General features: G+C 32.3%; 1 long non-coding RNA gene across 1 annotated transcript; it reads left to right on the forward strand.

Moving 5' to 3' along the window:
- Window positions 1-453: 453 nt before the first annotated feature.
- Window positions 454-24,127, forward strand: LOC134699418 (uncharacterized). Its single transcript, XR_010103581.1, has 4 exons — window positions 454-560; window positions 5,393-5,565; window positions 23,466-23,489; window positions 24,032-24,127. It is a non-coding gene; the product is annotated as an uncharacterized LOC134699418 (long non-coding RNA).
- Window positions 24,128-24,952: the final 825 nt, after the last annotated feature.

Genomic DNA, 24,952 nt, shown 5'->3' on the forward strand with positions numbered 1-24,952 from the left:
CTTTCTGAATTTATATGTGTCACTGAGTTGAATCAGTTGTTCTACGACACCCTCCTCCCCCCATTCCAGACCCTCACTGAAATGAATCAGTTGTTCTACGACACCCTCCTCCCCCATTCCAGACCCTCACTGAGGTGAATCAGTTGTTCTACGACATCCTCCTCCCCAATTCCAAAAAAAAATGTATATAGCGTGAAAAAATATTTATTATTTTTGGCGATCAAACGGGGGGAGCCGGGTCTTACGTCCTCTACCCCCTTTTTTTCCTTGAATCAACCGTTTTAAATGGACCCAATCAGTGTTTCACATTGGTCATAGTTGTCTTTGAAAATATTTGGAATCGTCCTTAAATGGGTCCAATCATTGTTTCAAACTGGTCCGATTTGTCTTTCAATCTAATCCGAGTTTCTTTAAAAGTGGTCCGAGTTTTCTTGGTCCGACTTGTCCCAATCCCGATATTCAGTGTCTCGTTTTGACAAAACTTCCGCGTTGCTGCTATCGACAAACTGCCAACACATTCGTTTTAACCAAGAAGACGTCATTTCAAAGGCTTTTTAAGGGTAAGTTTTAAATATTTCTGTTATATCTGACTCATGTGAAGAAATGACATACTCATTTTAGCTCGTTTTAAAAATATTTTTGACATTTTTGACACAGCAACAGGTCGATGGACATATTTCCGGGTTTCCATATCTTTTCTTCTTCGCATTAAGACGAAATGTTCTGAACAAGTACAGAAGAAATGTTTAATTAATCATTTAACTAAGTGATTTTATGTTCTTCAAGGTAAAATTGTTTATGGAAACAAATTTGTAAGCTAAAAAGTGCATTTAAAAAGTGTAAGAGTTTTTAGACACCAGGCGGCGCTGAAGTTTGTCATGTGTTATTACAAGTATTGTTTTTTAAAAAGCTTGTATGAACCTTCATTTAGGGACGACATCAAAAGATCAATGAAGGATAAAAAACTTAATTCAAATAGTTTGGGGGTGGGGGTTAAACTTGCTGTAAGTTTTGTTTATCCTACATCGATTTTACATTTATACATGATATATCTATATGGGTCAATCAATTTTTCCAAAGTTAAGTTAAGAGGGGGGTAGGGGGGTCATTAAAAAAACTATCTGAATTAAGTTTTTTATCCTGCATTGAACTTTTGATGTCGTCCCTTACAGAGGCGGATTTAGGGGGGGGGGCGTCCCCTTTTGGGAAAAAATTTGAATGCTTATGTAGGGAATCACTGAAGCGCGACTAGAGCGGGCCTCCTCTTAGGTCAGTCAGTGGGCCCCCACTTATGAACATTTCTGGATCCGCCACTGATTTATAATGCGTATAGATTCAAAAGTGTGCATACAATATAAAATCTTTGTATTTGAAAATTAAAATAAAATTAAGAACTGATTATTAACATCAAGTTAGGTTCCTCATCCACAGGTATGAGACAATACACCTTATCGCTAATCCTGAATCTGTCCCGCTCGAACTATGAACGTCATACAACAATCACTTTATCCATTGTGGCGTCAGATATTTTGTATTATGACGTCAAAATTTTACGAGAACCTGTGTGATGCCCAGTAATGGCCTGCAGACAAATAGCGATAGGGTGTATATTAAAGATTTTACATTATTATTTACCACCAAAGGTATACATATAATTTAAACAAGTTATTTCAGAAAATAACAGGTATACTAGTACTGTTATTGGGGGAATTCTTATAGATTTATATCTCCTCCTGTCATGAATTGTGTTGAAATAACCGGTTATTTTACAAAGAAACAATGTATGTATGTCATGTATGTAATAACGCCTTTCAGTCATCACAGTGGGTCTCATTGGGGTCTTAGCGTGACACAGGATTGGCTGATTTTTGGTATTTGGACACATGAAAGTCAAATTATTGTGCCTGAAAACAGGAAACAAAGTTGAGCGGGACACTTAAAATTACTAAAAAAATAGAATCATAAATTAATTGTAATAAGCGTGAAATCAAAATTTGTTGTCAAAAGTAGGGATGACTTGTTATGTTTGTAGGTACGGTTTACAATCATCGACATTCCGTTAATGGTTTTTGCATTTTGATAACTGTATCCCTAAATGACTTCTGTACATAAATACCTAATTATAATAAAAAGAACAACAAGATCCAGTCAAAGAGACCAAAGATCAAGAGGTGCATTGCAGGATTCTTCTGTTGAGAAATCTGATTTTTCATTCTGAAAGTAATAAAGACCGGGTTGGGTGGATCCATAAAACAATTCATTTTGAAAATGAAGCATAATTTAATCTTGGTTTCAGTAAAAAAATATACATGTACTTCCATTTAATTCAATACTTTTATACGCAAAATACGCACTGCCACAATAGCAGATAAAAGGCACATGTGCAATACAATATACACAACCAAATATATAATCATATTACAACATTTTCATTGACACATACATGTATATAAATACACATCCCTTAAATATTTTAATGTATGCTGATGATGTAGTTCTTTTATCATCATCAGAGCAAGGACTTCAAAATTGTGTTAACAAATTAAATAAATTTACAGTTGATTATAAAATGACAGTTAACACAAAAAAGACCAAGGTTCTTGTATTTAACAAATCAGGAAGTCTTAAAAATATTAAAATATCATTAGGAAACCAGACTTTAGAATGTGTACAAAACTACACATACTTAGGTATAAATTTTTCATCATCTGGGAGTTTCCAAAAAGCAAAGAAAGAACTTTATAACAAAGGAATGAATTCAAAGCATATTTCAAATTAAGGAAGACCTTTTCAGTGGAAAGCCCAAAACCTAGTACTTTACTACACATCTATAACCATACAATCCGACCAATCTTGTTGTATGGATCTGAAATTTGGGGTTATATACCACATAAGAAACAAATACATTTGGATAACTTTATATCAAAAGAAACTGATTATCTTGTACTAGAGAAAATTCATACTAAGCTTTGTAAATTTTCACTTGGAGTTAACATAAAAACATCAAATATGGCATGTAGAGGAGAACTAGGTTCACTCCCTACACTGTATTATGTAATAATGAATATGATAAAATATTGGATCCATCTTATGAAAGATATTGAACCTTCAAATATTATTCTAAGGGAAGCCATAAATCTGTCTCATTCTATGGACAAACATAACCAGGAATCTTGGATAGGAAGTATTAAACATATATTTAAATTTCTAGACTTAGAATATCTATTTGTTAACCAGTCAAACTTTAAACAAAACCATATTCTAAAAAAGGTAAAAACATCTTTAACTATTAAATTTAAAGAAAGCTAGCCGTTAGCTAGTTTAGAAAGCAATTCTGGGATGTGTACTAATTTACAATCTGGCAATAAATTAAGAACTTACAGAAAATTTAAAAATATTTTTATGTTTGAACCATATTTAAAAATGAATTCAAAAAAAGACAGGCAAATAATCACAAGATTTAGAACTAGCTGTCATGATCTTGAAATCGAAAGAGGGAGGTATTTTGGGATTAAAGCTGAAGACAGAAAGTGTAAGCTATGTAAGAACCCAGTTGAAGACGAACTACATTTTCTTTTAAAATGTCCTGTTCTAAAAGATACTCGATCTCAACATCTATCTAATTTAAATTCCAAATTCAAAAATTTTTCAAGATTATCTGATGAAATGAAATTTGTTTGGATTCTTTCATCTGAAGATTTGTTTGTAACTTCAAACTTATCTAATTTATTGCACTCCCTTTTTGAAGAACGAAAGAAAATTATAGAAAATATTGTCATGATTGTTGTTTAAAAAAAAAAGAAAAAGAAATAAATAGAAGAAAAATATAGATAGATATATAACTATAGGAAATAAAATTGATCAGGAGTTGTCTCCCATAGACCTAGTACTATAAAGAATTATGTTATTTCTCCAGGACACAGTGGCACCCATAACAACTATGTTTTGTCAATAACTTGGTTTATATCAGGTTAATTAGTGTAAATGTGTATTCATGTGTTGTTTTTGTTTTTTGTTGTCTAAATGTACTTTAATCATTCTAATCATTTTCTGTGCTTTATTTTGTAATTCATTCATTTGATTGTATAGCTCAAATTTTGGGCACCATGATTGGGGTTAATAAAAATTATCTTATATTATACAAATGTATTGGCAATATCTTCCAAGTACCCTTCTGTGAAAAACTAATTGCTGTACCCAGGAAGTATTTAAGAAATTCAAAAACAAAATATATGTTTTGCCAACTTGGCATGGACAATGAGTACATAATTCAGGGGTGGATTCAAGAGGTACATGTAAGGTGGTCATTTTTTTCTGGAATTTATTTTTGTTCATTTAGGGGCATTTTTGTCATGTTTTGCCTCCCACGCTTTGGCCAAAAATGTAGCTGTTTTTTTTTATTGACAGCTTTTCTCCAATAAACGAAAGATTGTCGTATTCATGCAAAAGTTTTAACTCGTTTTAAGAGTTCAGGCCCTCGCGAGTGGGAGAGTCGATCACGGGGAGGGACTGAATTATTCGGGTTATTGGGAAACAAAAATCTTGGGGCCCTATAGTAACACGTCAGCCATGAGAAAATACAAGGATTTGTATAGTGAGACAAATCCTTGAAAATGTAGTATTCTAGTAGTTGTGCCCGTTTACAAATGGAAAATTTGCTGAATTTTTCGTTTCCGTTCTCTAACTTAAGTTAGCCTCAACCAAATTTTGATAGTGATTTTTACCGTTCTTCAGTTATGTCCCTTTATAACTTTATATGATATGCGAGCGGGGGCAACTTCTGTGTCCCATGGACACATTCCCAATTTATTTGTATATGGAATCATTATAAGGTGTACATGTCCAACTGGCAGCTGTCACCCGACGTTGACCTCATTCTCATGGTTCAGTCAGTCAACGATATAACTCTCTCTATAGAGTTATTACAGAAAATTAACATACATTTGTTATTGTGGACTAAAAAATCAAAGAACTGTGATAACATATGTATGTTACATGTTTCAAAGGAACAATATACATCATTAGTTTTGTTAAAATGTATACAAGTTCTATTGATATTACTATTGTCTTTATGTACATGTATCAACTATCATGACTATAGAAAGATATAACAGTTCATAGTTTGCCAACCATGCATAGTACACCAATGTTATTACAGAAAAAAGTACATGTATGTCTGTAATAACTAAAGGATGGGGGTGGGGGGTTGGGGGGAGGGCAGATGAAGTGTGCCTCTGGGTGTGGAATTTTCTCGCTGTGTTGACCCATTGTTGGCCTTTGGCTGTTTTCTGCTCTCTGGTTTTGGTTGTTGTCTCTTTGACACATTCCTTGTTTCCATTCTCTATTCTGTTTAATCTGTTTACATGTTTTAAATTTTAAAACTTTTTTTCAGATTTTGATTGACTGGTGGCAGAAGGGGTATGTTATATAAAGTGGCATTAAGACCTTGCAGACAGATCTAGACTTAACAATAACATGCTGAAGTTGCAATTACAGTTTGATGAAGGCCCACATGTAATCCCATATTGACGGTTGTAGGACTCGTACCAACAGATTTCACTTTGGGTATTTAATTGTATTGATACTTAGTAATGGAATTTATTTTAACAAGTTTCTTTCAAAATCATCCTTAACCATTTTTATACGACCGCAAATTTTGAAAAAAATTTCGTCATATATTGCTATCACGTTGGCGTCGTCGTCGTCGTCGTTGTCGTCGTCCGAATACTTTTAGTTTTCGCACTCTAACTTTAGTAAAAGTGAATAGAAATCTATGAAATTTTAACACAAGGTTTATGACCATAAAAGGAAGGCTGGTATTGATTTTGGGAGTTTTGGTTTCAACAGTTTAGGAATTAGGGGCCAAAAAAGGGCCCAAATAAGCATTATTCTTGGTTTTCGCACAATAACTTTAGTTAAAGTAAATAGAAATCAATGAAATTTAAACACAATGTTTATGGCCACAAAAGGAAGGTTGGTATTGATTTCAGTGATCGGGAAGGACGTGCGCCCTGCGCCTATAGCGCATATTCACCAGAAATGGTGCATAAAGTGACAAATGTAAGCGCCAACGTGGCGCACGATATTTTTCACATCGTTTCGAAACGTTTAGATATCGTCAAATAGATTTCCGATCGTGTTCCGTGCCGCCATGTGTGTGTACACAACTGTATAATGTTCCTCCAGTCATAGGAGCACCTTTATATTTTAGGACGTCTCGGGTGTTTTCATATTTTTTTCGGGTGTTTTCATATTTTTTAACTTCAAACTTAGAAGTGAGAAATAATACTGTCAAGTGAATTAATACAGGTTTTAATGATAATATTTGGGGAAGAGTTATCTTTCTTTTGCTGAACTGACAATGTCGTATATATATGTACTATTGTTTTGTTTTTATATAAATCATATTATAATGTTTAAATTTCATATTGTTTCTAAATATGTATTTTAATTTATGTTTTGTCTATTATCCATTTTGTTTGTAATTCATATGCCTATAAGGGCCCTTTGATTAGGAAATAAACATATTTGATTTGATTTGATTTGATATGGTAATAGAACCATGCGGTTTAACGTCTCGGGTGTTTTCCTATGGTAATAATAGAATGATGCGGTTTAACTGATAACCCAAAAAACGCAATTAACCATCATTCATGATATAATTTTTTATAAACAACTTTAAATTTGTGAAATTTGGCTATAACAGACAAGATTTAACTCTAATAAAAATCTTTTTATTTAGCTTAGCTTGCTATTATTTCGATTGAAAACCCCTGAAGCCTTTTTATGAATATAGTTTTTGTCTCCATAAAAGGCGCTTAACTGTCCTCGTCATTTTTTGGTCTTTGGCTCGTTTTGACATTTTGTAAACATGACTTCAGCGAATTATTGTTTTGTTCTATCAATTAATGGTACTCTCTACTGTTATTCTTGTCATCTTGATGAAGTAATAATAATAATACAAGAAGTGCAGAGGACGTTCCTGAAATGTCCTCTAATACAGAACGTCTGGTATCGACGAAACCCAAATTTAATGTTAAAACAAACATGAACATGAACAAGCCAAGGCAACAGTAACAGTTTAACCATTGTTAATAAAGGTTTATCTTTAATATTGTCCGTTTTGGAAGAAGTTATTGTATATTCATTGAAATTACAGAATCACAGGAACAATATTATTTAAAATCATAAAGGTAAACTTGTACCAACACCTCTTTTCCTAAACATGAGAAAATAATGATACTTTTTATTGTTTTACAGAAGTCAATTCGAATGGCCCACTCATTTGACAACATGGCCCATTATTTTTTAAAATGGCCCATTGAATTTATTTTTGAGGGGCCCTGGGCCCATAGTGAAAAAAACCTTCCAAATCACTGAATGTTTATGGCCACAAAAGGAAGGTTGGTATTGATTTTGGGAGTTTTGGTCCCAACAGTTAAGGAAAAAGGGGCCCAAAGGGTCCAAAATTAAACTTTGTTTGATTTCATCAAAATTGAATAATTGGGGTTCTTTAATATGCCGAATCTAACTGTGTATGTAGGTTCTTAATTTTTGGTCCCGTTTTCAAATTGGTCTACATTAAGGTCCAAAGGGTCCAAAATTAAACTTAGTTTGATTTTAACAAAAATTGAAACCTTGGGGTTCTTTGATATGCTGAATCTAAAAATGTACTTAGATTTTTGATTATTGGCCCAGTTTTCAAGTTGGCCCAAATCGAGGTCCAAAATTAAACATAGTTTGATTTCATCAAAAATTGAATAATTGGGGTTCTTTGATATGCCAAATCTAACTGTGTATGTAGATTCTTAATTTTTGGTCCAGTTTTAAAATTGGTCTAAATTAAAGTGCAAAGGGTCCAAAATTAAACTAAGTTTGATTTTAACAAAAATTAAATTCTTGGGCCTCTTTGATATGCTGAATCTAAACATGTACTTAGATTTTTGATTATGGGCCCAGTTTTCAAGTTGGTCCAAATCAGGATCTAAAAGTAAAGTGGAAAGGGATTAATATAAGTTGCAAAACTTGTTTCCCAATCCACTATAAATAAATATGTTTAAACTAAAAAGGATCTAAAATTATTATATTAAGTATTGTGCAATAGCAAGTCTTTTCAATTGCACAGTATTGTGCAATGGCAAGAAATATCTAATTTCACAATATTGTGAAATTGCAAATTTTTTTTTATTTAAGAGTTATCTTTCTTTGTCCAGTATAGTAAGCAAGAAATATCTGCAAGAATTTTTTTTAATTGGAGTTATCTTTCTTTGTCCAGAATCAACTTAAATCTTTGTTATATATATATACAATATACAATGTATATTCACTTTTTACTACCAACTGATAAATTTAAATAATCTTTACCATTCAGTGATAACAAGCAGTTTTTTTACATCTTAATATTTTATGATGTATTTAAATGAGTAGTAATTGTTGCAAACTCCATTAGAATATTTTAATTGAAATTAGTTTTTGAATAAGGGAAAGGGGGATGTGATTAAAAAATTGGGTTCAATTTTTATACGACCGCAAATTTTGAAAAATATTTCGTCGTATATTGCTATCACGTTGGCGTCGTCGTCGTCGTCGTCCGAATACTTTTAGTTTTCGCACTCTAACTTTAGTAAAAGTGAATAGAAATCTATGAAATTTTAACACAAGGTTTATGACCATAAAAGGAAGGCTGGTATTGATTTTGGGAGTTTTGGTCCCAATATTTTAGGAATTAGGGGCCAAAAAGGGCCCAAATAAGCATTTTCTTGGTTTTCGCACTATAACTTTAGTTTAAGTTAATAGAAATCTATGAAATTTTGACACAAGGTTTATGACCACAAAAGAAAGGTTGGGATAGATTTTGGGAGTTTTGGTTTCAACAGTTTAGGAATTAGGGGCCAAAAAAGGGTCCAAATAAGCATTATTCTTGGTTTTCGCACAATAACTTTAGTTAAAGTAAATAGAAATCAATGAAATTTAAACACAATGTTTATGACCACAAAAGGAAGGTTGGTATTGATTTTGGGAGTTTCGGTCCCAACAGTTTAGGAATTAGGGGCCAAAAAGGGACCCAAATAAGCATTTTTCTTGGTTTTCGCACCATAGCGTTAGTATTTATAAGTAAATAGAAATCTATGAAATTTAAACACAAGGTTTATGACTATAAAAGGAAGGTTGGTATTGATTTTGGGAGTTTTGGTCCCAACAGTTAAGGAAAAAAGGGCCCAAAGGGTCCAAAATTAAACTTTGTTTTGATTTCATCAAAATTGAATAATTGGGGTTCTTTAATATGCCGAATCTAACTGTGTATGTAGATTCTTAATTTTTGGTCCTGTTTTCAAATTGGTCTACATTAAGGTCCAAAGGGTCCAAAATTAAACTTAGTTTGATTTTAACAAAAATTGAAACCTTGGGGTTCTTTGATATGCTGAATCTAAAAATGTACTTAGATTTTTGATTATTGGCCCAGTTTTCAAGTTGGCCCAAATCGAGGTCCAAAATTAAACATTGTTTGATTTCATCAAAAATTGATTAATTGGGGTTCTTTGATATGCCAAATCTAACTGTGTATGTAGATTCTTAATTTTTGGTCCAGTTTTAAAATTGGTCTAAATTAAAGTGCAAAGGGTCCAAAATTAAACTAAGTTTGATTTTAACAAAAATCAAATTCTTGGGCCTCTTTGATATGCTGAATCTAAACATGTACATAGATTTTTGATTATGGGCCCAGTTTTTAAGTTGGTCCAAATCAGGATCTAAAATTATTATATTAAGTATTGTGCAATAGCAAGTCTTTTCAATTGCACAGTATTGTGCAATGGCAAGAAATATCTTATTTCACAATATTGTGAAATAGCAAATTTTTTTTTAATTAAGAGTTATCTTTCTTTGTCCAGTAAAGTAAGCAAGAAATATCTGCAAGAATTTTTTTTAATTGGAGTTATCTTTCTTTGTTCAGAATCAACTTAAATCTTTGTTATATACAATATACAATGTATATTCACTTTTTACTACCAAATGATAAATTTAAATTATCTTTACCATTCAGTGATAACAAGCAGTATTTTTACATCTTAATATTTTATGATGTATTTAAATGAGTAGTAATTGTTGCAAACTCCATTAGAATATTTTAATTGAAATTAGTTTTGGAATAAGGGAAAGGGGGATGTGATTAAAAAATTGGGTTCAATTTTTCTCATTTGAAATTTCATAAATAAAAAGAAAATTTCTTCAAACATTTTTTTGAGAGGATTAATATTCAACAGCATAGTGAATTGCTCTAAGAGAAAACAAAAATTTTTAGTTCATTTGAATACATTCATTCTGTGTCAGAAACCTATGCTGTGTCAACTATTTAATCACAATCCAAATTTAGAGCGGAATCCAGCTTGAATGTTGTGTCCATACTTGCCCCAACTGTTCAGGGTTCAACCTCTGAGGTCGTATAAAGCTACGCCCTGCGGAGCATCTGGTTCTCATTTGAAATTTCATAAATAAAAAGAAAATTTCTTCAAACATTTTTTTGAGAGGATTAATATTGAACAGCATAGTGAATTGCTCTAAGAGAAAACAAAAATTTTAAGTTCATTTGAATACATTCATTCTGTGTCAGAAACCTATGCTGTGTCAACTATTTAATCACAATCCAAATTTAGAGCAGAATCCAGCTTGAATGTTGTGTCAATACTTGCCCCAACCGTTCAGGGTTCAACCTCTGCGGTCGTATAAAGCTACGCCATGCGGAGCATCTGGTTCATTTTTTTTGTTAACAAGTTATGTTGAATTTGAGGATCTTTTAACAGACGTTTTGGAACTTTTACACTGTAATTTGTAATCAAAATTTTGAAGCGTGTATGGAAATTACAAGGAAAATAATAATGTCATACTAACTGTCTCATTAAATATATTATTCATGTTATTCAACGTACAATCAGTGCAATAAGGAAAGATATGAGATGAACATTATGTACATATATGTGTAAAGGTAGAGACAGGGGTGTCCTGCTTTCCATTGTATAAAGCACCCTATATTTTTAGATTTTAATCGTGTACAGTGAATCTTAAAATATATATTTGGTAAGGCCCAGATACTTTTACCTTTTAATTGTGTACGGTGAATCTACAAATTTATTTTATAAATCCCCAAATATTTTTTTTTCTCATCACTTGGCGTCTGTCGTTCGTCATTGTCGTCCAATAACTTTTACAAAAATCTTCTCCTCTGAAACAACTGGGCCAAATTTAACCAACCTTGGCAACCAAGATTGCCGACATGGCTAACAATAGTACAGAGGGGTAAAATGCAGTTTTTGGTTTACAGTGTATATCTCTGAAACTAAAGCATTTAGAGCAAATCTGACATGAGGTAAAAATGTTCATCAGGTTAAGAAGATCTATCTGCCCTGAAATTTTCAGATTAATCAGACAACCCTCTTTTGGGTTGCTGCCCCTCAATTGGTAATTTTAAGGAAATTTTGCAGTTTTTGGTTATTATTTTGAATATTATTATAGATAGAGATAAACTGTTAACAGCAATATTTTTTTTTACAAAAATCCTCTTCACTTAATTACTGGGCCAAATAGAATTAAACTCAGCTACAATTTTAAATAGGGTATCTTGATTGAAAAATATATCCAACATGTCCAATGACCCTGCCATCCAACCAAGTGAACCAACATGGCTAAAAATAGAACAAAGGGATTTACTTTACAAGTCTAAGGGAAATTTGTAAAAAAAAACTAATTCAAATAATTATAAGGGGTCTTCAGTAACTATTGTAAGTCTAGTTACTAGTGGGATGACCTGCTTTTAATTTAACTACTGGGCCAAATTCAACCAAACTTGGCCTCAATCATTATTAGGGTATCTTATACTATTTATTATGATTTAAACCTTATTTTACATGATTTCCCAAACCACAGTAAATACAGGAATGACAGGTGAGCGACACAGGCTCCTGAGAGCCTCTAGTTTGAGTTGATGCTATTCATCAAGCTTTGAGTTCACATACATATGTACATACACGGTCCTACAATCAAGCGATACCTATATTTTAGATACATGATTTTTTATACGAATATTGCTATCACGTCATCGTCGTCTGCGTCATCATCGTTGTCCGAAGACATTCGGTTTCCGGACAATAACTTTAGTTTTAGTGTACGGATTTCTATGAAATTTAACCAAAAGGTTCAATACCACAAAGGTTGGGATTGTGTTTGGGGGTGATGGTCCTAACCGTTTAGGAATTAGGGGCCCAAAAGACGCATTTCTAGTTTCAGGACAATAACTTCTGTATAAATATTTTAATTGCTTTGAAATTGTACTACAAGGTTAAATACCATTAGTAGAAGGTTGGGATTCATTTGTTGGGGTAATTGCCCAAACCGTTCAGGAATTAGGGGCCAAAAAGGGTCTAAAACAAGCATTTTTCTAGTTTCAGACAATATTGATGTATCTTAAATTGTACATTTTACAAAAAGAAAATTTCTTCAAATGTCATTTTTTTTCGAAAGAGGTGGGGGGGGGGAGAGTATTTTTATACGACCGCAAATTTTGAAAAAAATTTCGTCGTATATTGCTATCATGTTGGCGTCTGCGTCGTCGTCGTCGTCGTCGTCCGAATACTTTTAGTTTTCGCACTCTAACTTTAGTAAAAGTGAATAGAAATCTATGAAATTTTGACACAAGGTTTATGACCATAAAAGGAAGGTTGGTATTGATTTTGGGAGTTTTGGTCCCAACATTTTAGGAATTAGGGGCCAATAAGGGCCCAAATAAGCATATTCTTGGTTTTCGCACCATAACTTTAGTTTAAGTTAATAGAAATCTATGAAATTTTGACACAAGGTTTATGACCACAAAAGAAAGGTTGGGATTGATTTTGGGGGTTTTGGTTTCAACAGTTTAGGAATAAGGGGCCAATAAAGGGCCCAAATAAGCATTTTTCTTGGTTTTCACACAATAACTTTAGTTTAAGTAAATAGAAATCAATGAAATTTAAACACAATGTTTATGAATACAAAAGGAAGGTTGGTATTGATTTTGGGAGATAAGAACCCAACAGTTTAGGAATAAGGGGCCAAAAAGGGGCCCAAATAAGCATTTTTCTTGGTTTTCGCACCATAACGTTAGTATAAGTTAATAGAAATCTATGAAATTTATACACAAGGTTTATGACCATGAAAGGAAGGTTGGTATTGATTTTGGGAGTTTGGTCCCAACAGTTTAGAGAAAAAGGGGCCCAAAGGGTCCAAAATTAAACTTTGTTTGATTTCATCAAAATTGAATAATTGGGGGTCTTTGATATGCCGAATCTTACTGTATATGTAGATTCTCAACTTTTGGTCCCGTTTTCAAATTGGTCTACATTAAGGTCCAAAGGGTCCAAAATTAAACTTAGTTTGATTTTGACAAAAAATGAATCGGTTGGGTTCTTTGATATGTTGAATCTAAAAATGTACTTAGATTCTTGATTATTGGCCCAGTTTTCAAGTTGGTCCAAATCGGGGTCCAATATTAAACTTTGTTTGATTTCATCAAAAATTGAATCTTTGGGTTCTTTGATATGCCAAATCTAACTGTGTATGTAGATTCTTCATTTTTGGTCCTGTTTTCAAATTGGTCTACATTAAAGTCTAAAGGGTCTAAAAATAAACTAAGTTTGATTTTAACAAAAAATGAATTCTTGGGCCTCTTTGATATGCTGAATCTAAACATGTACTTAGATTTTTGATTATGGGCCCAGTTTTCAAGTTGGTCCAAATCAGGATCTAAAATTATTATATTAAGTATTGTGCAATGGCAAGTCTTTTCAATTGCAGAGTATTGTGCAATGGCAAGAAATATCTAATTGCAAAATATTGTGAAATAGCAATTTTTTTTTTAATTAGAGTTATCTTTCTTTGTCCAGAATAGTAAGCAAGAAATATCTTATTGTGCAATAGCAAGAATTGTTTTTAATTAGAGTTATCTTTCTTTGTCCAGAATCAACTTAAATCTTTGTTATATACAATATACAATGTATATTCACTTTTTACTACCAACTGATAAATTTAAATAATCTTTACCATTCAGTGATAACAAGCAATTTTTTACATCTTTATATTTTATGATGTATTTAAATGAGTAGTTATTGTTGCAAACTCCATTAGAATATTTTAATTGAGATTAGTTTTGGAATAAGGGAAAGGGGGATGTGTTTTAAAAATTGGGTTCAATTTTTCTCATTTGAAATTTCATAAATAAAAAGAAATTTCTTCAAACATTTTTTTGAGAGGATTAATATTCAACAGCATAGTGAATTGCTCTAAGAGAAAACAAAAATTTTAATTACATTAGAACACATTCATTCTGTGTCAGAAACCTATGCTGTGTCAACTATTTAATCACAATCCAAATTTAGAGCTGAATCCTGCTTGAATGTTGTGTCCATACTTGCCCCAACCGTTCAGGGTTCAACCTCTGCGGTCGTATAAAGCTACGCCCTGCGGAGCATCTGGTTTTTATTTGTCCTCAAGATTTATGAAATTAAAAAAGAAAATTTCTTCAAATATTATTTCAGTTTAGAGAAAAAGGGGCCCAAAGGGTCCAAAATTAAACTTTGTTTGATTTCATCAAAATTGAATAATTGGGGGTCTTTGATATGCCGAATCTTACTGTATATGTAGATTCTCAACTTTTGGTCCCGTTTTCAAATTGGTCTACATTAAGGTCCAAAGGGTCCAAAATTAAACTTAGTTTGATTTTGACAAAAAATGAATCGGTTGGGTTCTTTGATATGTTGAATCTAAAAATGTACTTAGATTCTTGATTATTGGCCCAGTTTTCAAGTTGGTCCAAATCGGGGTCCAAAATTAAACTTTGTTTGATTTCATCAAAAATTGAATCTTTGGGTTCTTTGATATGCCAAATCTAACTGTGTATGTAGATTCTTCATTTTTGGTCCTGTTTTCAAATTGGTCTACATTAAAGTCTAAAGGGTCTAAAAATAAACTAAGTTTGATTTTAACAAAAAATGAATTCTTGGGCCTCTTTGATATGCTGAATCTAAACATGTACTTAGATTTTTGATTATGGGCCCAGTTTTCAAGTTGGTCCAAATCAGGATCTAAAATTATTATATTAAGTATTGTGCAATGGCAAGTCTTTTCAATTGCAGAGTATTGTGCAATGGCAAGAAATATCTAATTGCAAAATATTGTGAAATAGCAATTTTTTTTTTAATTAGAGTTATCTTTCTTTGTCCAGAATAGTAAGCAAGAAATATCTTATTGTGCAATAGCAAGAATTGTTTTTAATTAGAGTTATCTTTCTTTGTCCAGAATCAACTTAAATCTTTGTTATATACAATATACAATGTATATTCACTTTTTACTACCAACTGATAAATTTAAATAATCTTTACCATTCAGTGATAACAAGCAATTTTTTACATCTTTATATTTTATGATGTATTTAAATGAGTAGTTATTGTTGCAAACTCCATTAGAATATTTTAATTGAGATTAGTTTTGGAATAAGGGAAAGGGGGATGTGTTTTAAAAATTGGGTTCAATTTTTCTCATTTGAAATTTCATAAATAAAAAGAAATTTCTTCAAACATTTTTTTGAGAGGATTAATATTCAACAGCATAGTGAATTGCTCTAAGAGAAAACAAAAATTTTAATTACATTAGAACACATTCATTCTGTGTCAGAAACCTATGCTGTGTCAACTATTTAATCACAATCCAAATTTAGAGCTGAATCCTGCTTGAATGTTGTGTCCATACTTGCCCCAACCGTTCAGGGTTCAACCTCTGCGGTCGTATAAAGCTACGCCCTGCGGAGCATCTGGTTTTTATTTGTCCTCAAGATTTATGAAATTAAAAAAGAAAATTTCTTCAAATATTATTTTTTTGGGAAAAAGGGGGGGCGATCAATTTTTCCCCCTCATGTTTTAATAGCATTGTCAATTTTCCAAAGAAAAAATGGGGGTCACATTTTATTATGCTAATTCTTTGTATATAGTCTGAAAACAGATTTACTAAGTATTGCGCAACAGCATAGTGTATTGCACAAAAGCAAGAAATCTCCAGTTGAATATAGATTCAAATCATATAACCAATTTCAAGTTCTTTGACTACACAGCCTTCACAATTAACTTTTGAGTCCACAAGCCTGAAGCCCAATTTTTTGAAAATTTTAGTTGGATTCTGTTGACTTGTAGAGAAGAATTTTACAAGTCTGAAAGCAACTTTACAAGCCAATGCCGTAGGACTTGTGGTTAAGCGTGAAAACTGACTACATTTATTCTGTGTCAGAAACCTATAATGTGGCCATATACCACAATTAATTCATCTATCAGTTCTTTATAACCTTTTGCATCATTAAAAAAATTGCACCATGCACTTTTGTCAAATTTTGTGTGTGTGTAATGTATAGTCCTAGTCCAAATATATTTCCAAAATTCATAACGATTGAACCAATCACTTTTACAAATTTAGCCAATACACATCCATATCCCTATTGACAAGTCAAGAGATGTTCCGAAAACTGTAAATATTACCTTTTTGCACTTGGCCTAATCACTCATTCTACCCAAAAAAGTTTAAGAAATGAGTGAGGAAGGGAAAGAAAAACAATTAAGGAAAAATACACTCTAATTAAAAGGAACTATATTCGTGGACAACGAAAAGCGGGTCATTAATTGTGGTCTTGGGCCATGTGTCAAATATTTAATTACAATCCAAATTCAGACCTGTATCAAGCTTGAATATTCTGTCCATCTCTCAGATCTGTACTCTGAGTCTTGTGTGTGTTTGTTAAAGTTTTTTTGTGCTTTGTATAGTTCTGATGAGTTAAGCCCTTTTCAACTGATTTTTGATTCAGCCATGCTGGATCTATGTGATCACTTCGGATTTGGAGATCAGGTGCAAAATTTTAACTTGAAGACATGTCATGAAAATAATTATGTGTTTCTATGACTTGCAGACACTTTATCATGTTTATACACCATTTTAATCGTCAACTGCCAACTTTTAATAGGTTATCAGTCCTTAAATTAAGATAAGGTTGGGCGAACAACTTCTTTATTTTAGATATACACTTGCATGCATATAGCATGTATATAGTTCCTTTGTAAATCAACATTTATATTAAATTGCCATTTATTAATTAATGTGCAAAATGTGATTTATCAAATTTAAGCAGTTGATAAGAATAATGAAAGTGTTATCAGTATCTTATGGTCCTGTAAGCCATTGACAAAAAATGGTTCAAGATGTGTATTGATATCAGAGTTGATTCCCACACTTTTTTGAAATGCTATTCTATACCAGTATGATGGACAGCTGCCCTGATTTTCAAACAATTACACTAAAAGGTGTAAGTATTAATTGGATTAAGCTCCACTTAAATGCAGTCTTAATTGGCTATTGTTATATTAATTCATCATGATAGTTGATAATCATACTGGTATTGACGTAGAATTTGTGTATTCCATTTATTACACATCTAACTGAATACACAAAATATTGACCTCAATAGTTGTAAAATCAGTGTCATAATCATGATAATCATCTGACATTATAAGTTTATAATTAAAGTCTATTTAAGTTACAATTATCAGTAGTTTGATTGAAGCAATAAACACAATTGCATAACTCTTACATGAGCATTTTCTGCTATAAATTATTTGTATATTCCCCATTATATTGCTTTTTAACAGTAATTGAATTATCTCAGCATTAGGTATTTGTACATGTATATTTGAATACAAGAAATGTATTTTTTTCCTTAATGAAGAATGAACAACAATTTAGATGAAAGTTAGTTATGAGTCCCCTACCAACAAAGTCGAAGGGGACTTTAGGGTTGCACTCCATCCGTCTGTCCATCCATCAGTCCGGCAAATCAGTTTTCCACACTTTTTCAGTTTTATATAATTATACAGACCCTTCAATATACACTCTCTCAATACACTAATATTTGACCTCATATTTGAATACACAAATTTATATATTAGATGTTTGATATATAGAGGTGATAGATTATTGCCTATTACTTTTGATCTACACTACATAAAGTGATTCTGTAAATTATGTCTAAAAGATAAATGATTAATTAAGGATAAACAAGACCTTTTTTAAAAAAAAAAAATGAAATCTGAATATAAACATGATAAATATGTAAAAGGTATTCAAATAAGGCCTATAATTCACTTGATAAATGTGCAATAATCATCTTTAATTAATCAAAAATTTAGATTAGTTCACTTATTATGCCCTCGCGGTAGCGAAGGAGGCATTAAGTTTTACCCTTGTCTGTCTGTACGTCCGTCCGTCCGTCCCAAAATTGGTTTCCGTTCTCTATCTTTAGTTTGCCTCAACCAAATGTTACGAAACTAATACACAATGCTTATCACCATACAACACAGATCAATTGGAATATTTTGTGGTGTCACTTTTACTGTTCTAGAGTTATACCCCTTTACAAAATGAAAAAAATGCTGAAATTTCGTTTCCGTTCTCTAACTTAGTTTGTCTCAACCAAATGTTATGAAACTTATACACAATGCTAATTTATTATAACAAAACAACATTTCAGATTATTTTTTTGACACAATGAAATTCTTAGCTTCAAGTCTAAATCTGTTGGTCCCATGTCTTTAACAAGGATAATTGATAAACTTTACTAGAAGAATCTTTGATTTGCAATTGTTGTTTTGTTTCAAAAGATGAATGTAAAAGGTGAAACATGTAACAGGGAACATTATCTGGTTAAGATTTAAACTGCAATTTAAATGAAATTGTTGTGCAAATTAAAGGACCCTCTATCATTCAATTTGATTTACATTCTGCTTTTCCTTCTAAGACCTGCAATTAATGTAATGGTCAGCAATAGTGCTTTATTACTGTTCTTTTTTTTGTCCACACCATACATGTACCTATTAAAATATGATTTGAAATTATTCAAACTACTCTTCCAAGCTTTCCATGAGTGATATCCATCACTTTGATTTCTTCATGCTTGAAGATATTGATTTGATATTTGGTGTATTGTTTTATCATGACAAGTTACAGATCAAGTTAGAATTATGTTCCGATTTGATGATGTTGTGCAGAGTTGGACTTAGAAAATTCACTCCAATAATCAGTTTTCCGCACTTTTTTATGCCCCACCTACGATAGTAGGGGGGGGGGGCATTATGTTTTCTGGTCTGTGCATCCGTTCGTCTGTTCGTCCATTGGTCCGTCTGTCCCGCTTCATATTAGAGTTTTTGGTCAAGGTAGTTTTTGATGAAGTTGAAGTCCAATCGACTTCAAACTTGGTACACATGTTCCCTATGATATAATCTTTCTAATTTTAATGCCAAATTAGAGTTTTTACCCCAATGTCACGGTCCAATGAACATGGAAAATGATAGTGCGAGTGGGGCATTCGTGTACTAGGGACACATTCTTGTTTGTCGTGGTTGAAGATATTAATTTGATAAAGTTGGTATATAGTTTTATCATGCCAAGTTACAGATCAAGTTCAAATGTTGTTCTGTCTGATGATTTTGTGCAGAGATATGATCCTTGGACTTAGACAAATTTACTAAAATAATCAGTTTTCCACACTTTTTATCCTCATGCTTGAAGATCATTGACATGATATTTGTTATACAGTTTACATCATGACAAGTTATATATATCAAGTTAGCATTTTATTCCAATACAATGAATTTTTAACCGGTAGGGCCTTTTTTTTTTAATTAGTTGGTTTACGGACAACTAGTGTCAAAGGTTAGGGTCGGAGGAGGTAAAAAAAATAAAAATAAAATAGCAATCTTAGATTTTTTTTTTGTTCACGTATAACTGTTCTGAAAAATTTGAGTCGGAGGAAAAAAAAATAAAAAAATGCTGTTCATTCATGACATTACAGGGGTTGAGGAGGAGAAATAGTTTAGCTCTTATCTTGATATGCTTTGCATTTGATGGATGGATGGTCAATTGTTGTTTAATGTCTAGTGGCTAATCAGATGCATAATTAGGATGAGAATATGATAATGAGAAATGAAATGCTAAACTGACACACTGAGCCAGAATTTAAATGTGCTAGCTCACAAGGTAACAGTTCCCCCAAAGATATGTTACCTTACCCAAACACATTATTCTGACTCCTTTAATAATTGCAATTGCAGCGTGCTTGGCGAAGAAGCAGCAGATACCAATTTTTAAGTCTTTGATTTGACCGGGTCAAGGTTCAAACCCAAGATCTCTCACTCTCCAGGTGAACACAATACCATCACATTTAAGGTGCACATGGTCTTCACGTATGAATATATGTGCATGTTTGACCCAAAAATCTTTTGAGGACAATATACTTGACATAAACAAATTTCTTTGATTTATGAAATGTTTGATAATCAACTGTGTTCATGATCCTATCATGCTGATGAAGAAATAGCAATGTACCAAAGTTTGACTAAAACACATATTTTGTACAGACAAGAAATTTGTTAGCATCTAAATTATGCAAGAATCCCGTTCGCTGAAAAGTGGAAATGGTGGCAAAGAAATAAAAAGTTGAGATCAATGTTTTATTTTCAACAGGTACCTTGACAATGGCAACATTTTCATCAGCCATATTGTCGAATATGGCATCGCCGATTGTTTGCTTAGGTTTGCATTTGATAAAAGTGCTCTCAGTACGTTGACCATCAAAGTTAATATTCAACTGAAAGTAGATGAAGCCGTCAGACTCCATGGTCCTCCCTCGTTGGGTTTTTGAATTCGTCTGCGTCATTTCGAAGCTTTTCAAAATACGCCGTTCACTACAAACGCTTTATTGACACAGACAAAACGTTTTGGAACGCCTCGGATTTTTTTATTCACAGCACTCGAAAAATCGGGTCGGCGGAATAAAAAACAACACGAAATCAAAATTTTAATTTTATTTCACTTTTAAACAAAATCGGGTCGGCGGATCCGTAAACCAACTAATTAAAAAAAAAAGGCCTAGGGGACTTATATATAATGTATTGCTATGCAATACTCTCAGAATGCTTGTTTATATTTTGTTGTTGTTGAGAAAGTGCATTTTTATGCCTCTTTCTGGAAATCATTAAGCCAATTATTATTATTGGCATATACAAAATTTGCTACACATTTGAAGATTTCCCTTAAAATTCTTGTCAAAATAATTGAATTTTAAATGTTTCTTAAAAAAAAAAGTCTGAGTGTCTTCAATTGAAATACCAAAATAATTTGCATCACTATTGCAAAATTCTCCATCTTGTGGCAATACAATAGAAATTTTACAATGAGATTATGGAAATGAAGATAACAAAATGATTATTGAAAGTATGGTAAAAAAAATCTCCGACTAGCTTCAAAATTTGCTGACATCCATAATGCTTTGATTATAGTTTGATTATAATTTGTAATGTTACACCACTGTCCAATTCTGTATTTGCATGTCCCAAGTTAGGAGCCTGTAATTCAGTGGTAATGTCTTAAGGATGTCTGCTTGTCATGTTTTGGAATTTTTGTCAGATTTTCGGAATCCTCTGGTTTTAACCATTTGAATGCCTTAAAAAATTTTGCCCATGAACCCCGATTTTTCTTTTTATAAATCTTTTACATGTATGGTTATAAGTCATTTGTGAAAGTCTTATAAAATTTTATTTATTTTGTAATAGTATTTGAGAACTGTAACTGGTCAATGATAAAGCTATGAAAAATCAAGAGAAAACATTTTCCCGCCAAACTTACAATGGCTAATATCTCGAAAACAAGCACATTGACCCCTAATTTTTTTTTGCTTTTTGGATTTCTCAATTTATTCCCTATCAATACATACTAGTTTTATGAAAAGTTATTTATTTTGAGACTGAGCAGCGAACATCCTTAAGTTGCTGTACATGTATATCATATTGGTTTTTCGTTTCTTGATTTGTACAAAAATCAGGCCTTTAGTTAGTCCGAGGATATACAGTTATTATCCTTTGATTTTCGTTGTCTACAAATATTGGTCCCTAGTGTGAACAGTGTATAACTTGCATATTTTTTTGATACACTTTCCAAATTTATTTCTTTATAAGTATATTTTATGCATGAAATATAAAGTATGAGGATGAAATAACATGTGAAAAAAAGATTTGGGTGATGAATTGTAATGTAAAGTAATGATTTTGTCCAGTTGAAGAAGGTCAAGAATTGGTATGTCTGAAGCTGTCAAACTGAATTATAGACCCCTTATAACATAGAATTGTCCATATTTTAAGTTAGAGCTGGTAGACTTTTCTATAATTTTGATATTATTTGTCCCAAAAGTAGTACACTACACTGTACAAATCTTTTTGAGATGCAGCAGATGCGATTTTTTTAATTTGAATTTATTGTCTAAAAGAAATGCACTACGAAATAAGTGTGTTCTCAGTCCTTTCTCGTTTGAAGTGCTTTACATTTGTCATTTTGGAGCCTTACTTAAAGATTGCTGTTTGGTAAAGGTTTTGCTCATTATTGAAAGCTCTCTGGTGAAGAGTCATCCCATTAGCAATCATACCACATCTTCTTACTTTTAACAGTATTTTACAAAAACAAGAAAAAAACATTTCTGACTGACAAACCCAATTTCGACAAATGGTTGCTACCAGCACTTTTACATTTTGATATTATGGATTAAGTGCTATCATGGCTCTGGTCCTTGTGATTGATTGAAAAATCAATGTTTATGAAATTTCTGTGTAATAACTTGCAAAACATTTAACCAAACCTTTTAAAGTTTTCATATTTGTTGTTTCTCATGTCACAATGGAGGTTAAGTCTGATAGTGCAAATCTTCTTTTATGCTGTTCAGGAGTTATGGCCCTTGATTGTTTCAACAATGACATTAAAATGTAAGCAAAATGTGTACATCATTTTTACATCATCTATTTAAAAAAGAGTAAATTTGTTTTAAAGTTTATCTAATTTACTTGTATATGGTGGAATGTAATAAAAGGACAAGGTTAGAGGATAATTATAATTTGGAGAAAATACAGATTTTATCAACATTAATATTTAAAGGTATTGGGGCAATCTAAATATGACATCATGATTTCAACAACAATTGAAATATTCCTCGTAAAATTACAACTCCTGTATACAAACATGTTTAACCCCTCCTCATTCTTTATGATCCTGTCCCAAGTCAGGAGCTTGTAGTTCAATGGCTATCACTGGTTCTTGTCTGTCATATATGTCTTTCGTAAATTGGTTAAATTGTTATAAATTAGGCCATAAGTTTTCTCAATTGAATTGCTTCATATTTTTCATGTTGGGGCCTTTATAGCTGACTATACGGTATGGGTTTTTCTCATTGTTGAAGGCCTTACTGTTGCCTATAATTGCTTACATCCACTTTATTTGAACATAAGTGGATAGTTGTCTCATTGGTAATCATACCATGAATCTCCTTATTTTTATAAAAAATACAATGATTTGTCTTTCTTTTACAGGATATAATGGCAAGTTGGGATAAGGTAAGTTTTTCTTCTTAAAAGTCAGTGGTCATGTGACCTATGTTGTTTATATAATGTACAGAAAGGTACAGGCGTGCAGTATTCTTAGGGGGAGAACAGGAGAAATCAAAATGACTACAGTGAAAAGAATTTCAATATATTAGTTCAAAGTTCCAGGACACAAAAAAAGAGACATTAAATATCAAAGGACATTCACAACTCTTTTAAGTCGAAGAGAAACTGACGACGTCGTGGCAAAAAATGAAAAACAATCAAATAAATAAACATTCTTCAAAACATTACACAGAAAATTAAAGACCCTACAATACTAACTCCAACAAAAACTGAGGCTCCATCTCAAAACTGATGCATAATACAATTGTCTAAAGATTTTTCTAAAAAAAAATCTGAAATTATAGACAATTTCTTTCCCTCTTCATAGTCATTGTATTTAATATAAGCTATTAAAACTGTAAACATGTAGCTTATTAAATTCAATTATTACATTTATAACACATTTTTATATTCTAGAGGAAAATGTAAAAACTTTGTTTTGCTTACAGAAACTTCTTGAAGCTGCAGAGAAGGGGAATATAAAAGAAGTAGAATCACGTGTAAAGAACAGAGCTAATTTGGAATGTAGAAATGAACTTGTAAGTGAAGTAAAATGTATTTATTATATATAGTACACACAATATGAATCAGTTAAACATTGCTCTTGTTAGTGTTCAGTGATTCAATGTTAATTTCTGGTTATTATACGCCACGCAACTCGTTGCGTGGCGGTGGGTATAATGTTTTTGACCCGTCCGTCCGTCCGTCAGTCCGTCCATCAGTCCGTCCGTCATTCCGTCCTTCAGTCCTGTTTCTTGTCATCCCAACTCCTCTCAAACCACATAACAGAATTCCACGAAACCTTTTCAGATAATAAGGACATACTATGTAGTTGTGCATATTGTTGGGAAATTGCGATTCAATTTTTTTTCTAGGAGTTATGCCCCTTTGAACTTATTTATTTTAATGTACTGCTGCAACAGTTTGTCATTGCAACTCCTCTCAAACCACACAACAGAATTCACGAAACCTTTTCAGATAATAAGGACATACTATGTAGTTGTGCATATCGACGGGAAATTGCGATTCAATTTTTTTTCTAGGAATTACGCCCCTTTGAACTTATTTACCTTAATGTACTACTGCAACAGATTGTCATCGCAACTCCTCTGAAACCACACAACAGAATTTCACGAAACCTTTTCAGATAATAAGGACATACTATGTAGTTGTGCATATCGACGGGAAATTGCGATTCAATTTTTTTTCTAGGAATTACGCCCCTTTGAACTTATTTACCTTAATGTACTACTGCAACAGATTGTCATCGCAACTCCTCTGAAACCACACAACAGAATTTCACGAAACCTTTTCAGATAATAAGGACATACTATGTAGTTGTGCATATCGACGGGAAATTGCAATTCAAT

The sequence above is a fragment of the Mytilus trossulus genome, unplaced genomic scaffold, assembly GCF_036588685.1.
Source record: "Mytilus trossulus isolate FHL-02 unplaced genomic scaffold, PNRI_Mtr1.1.1.hap1 h1tg000070l__unscaffolded, whole genome shotgun sequence".
In the NCBI taxonomy this organism is placed as follows: domain Eukaryota; kingdom Metazoa; phylum Mollusca; class Bivalvia; order Mytilida; family Mytilidae; genus Mytilus; species Mytilus trossulus.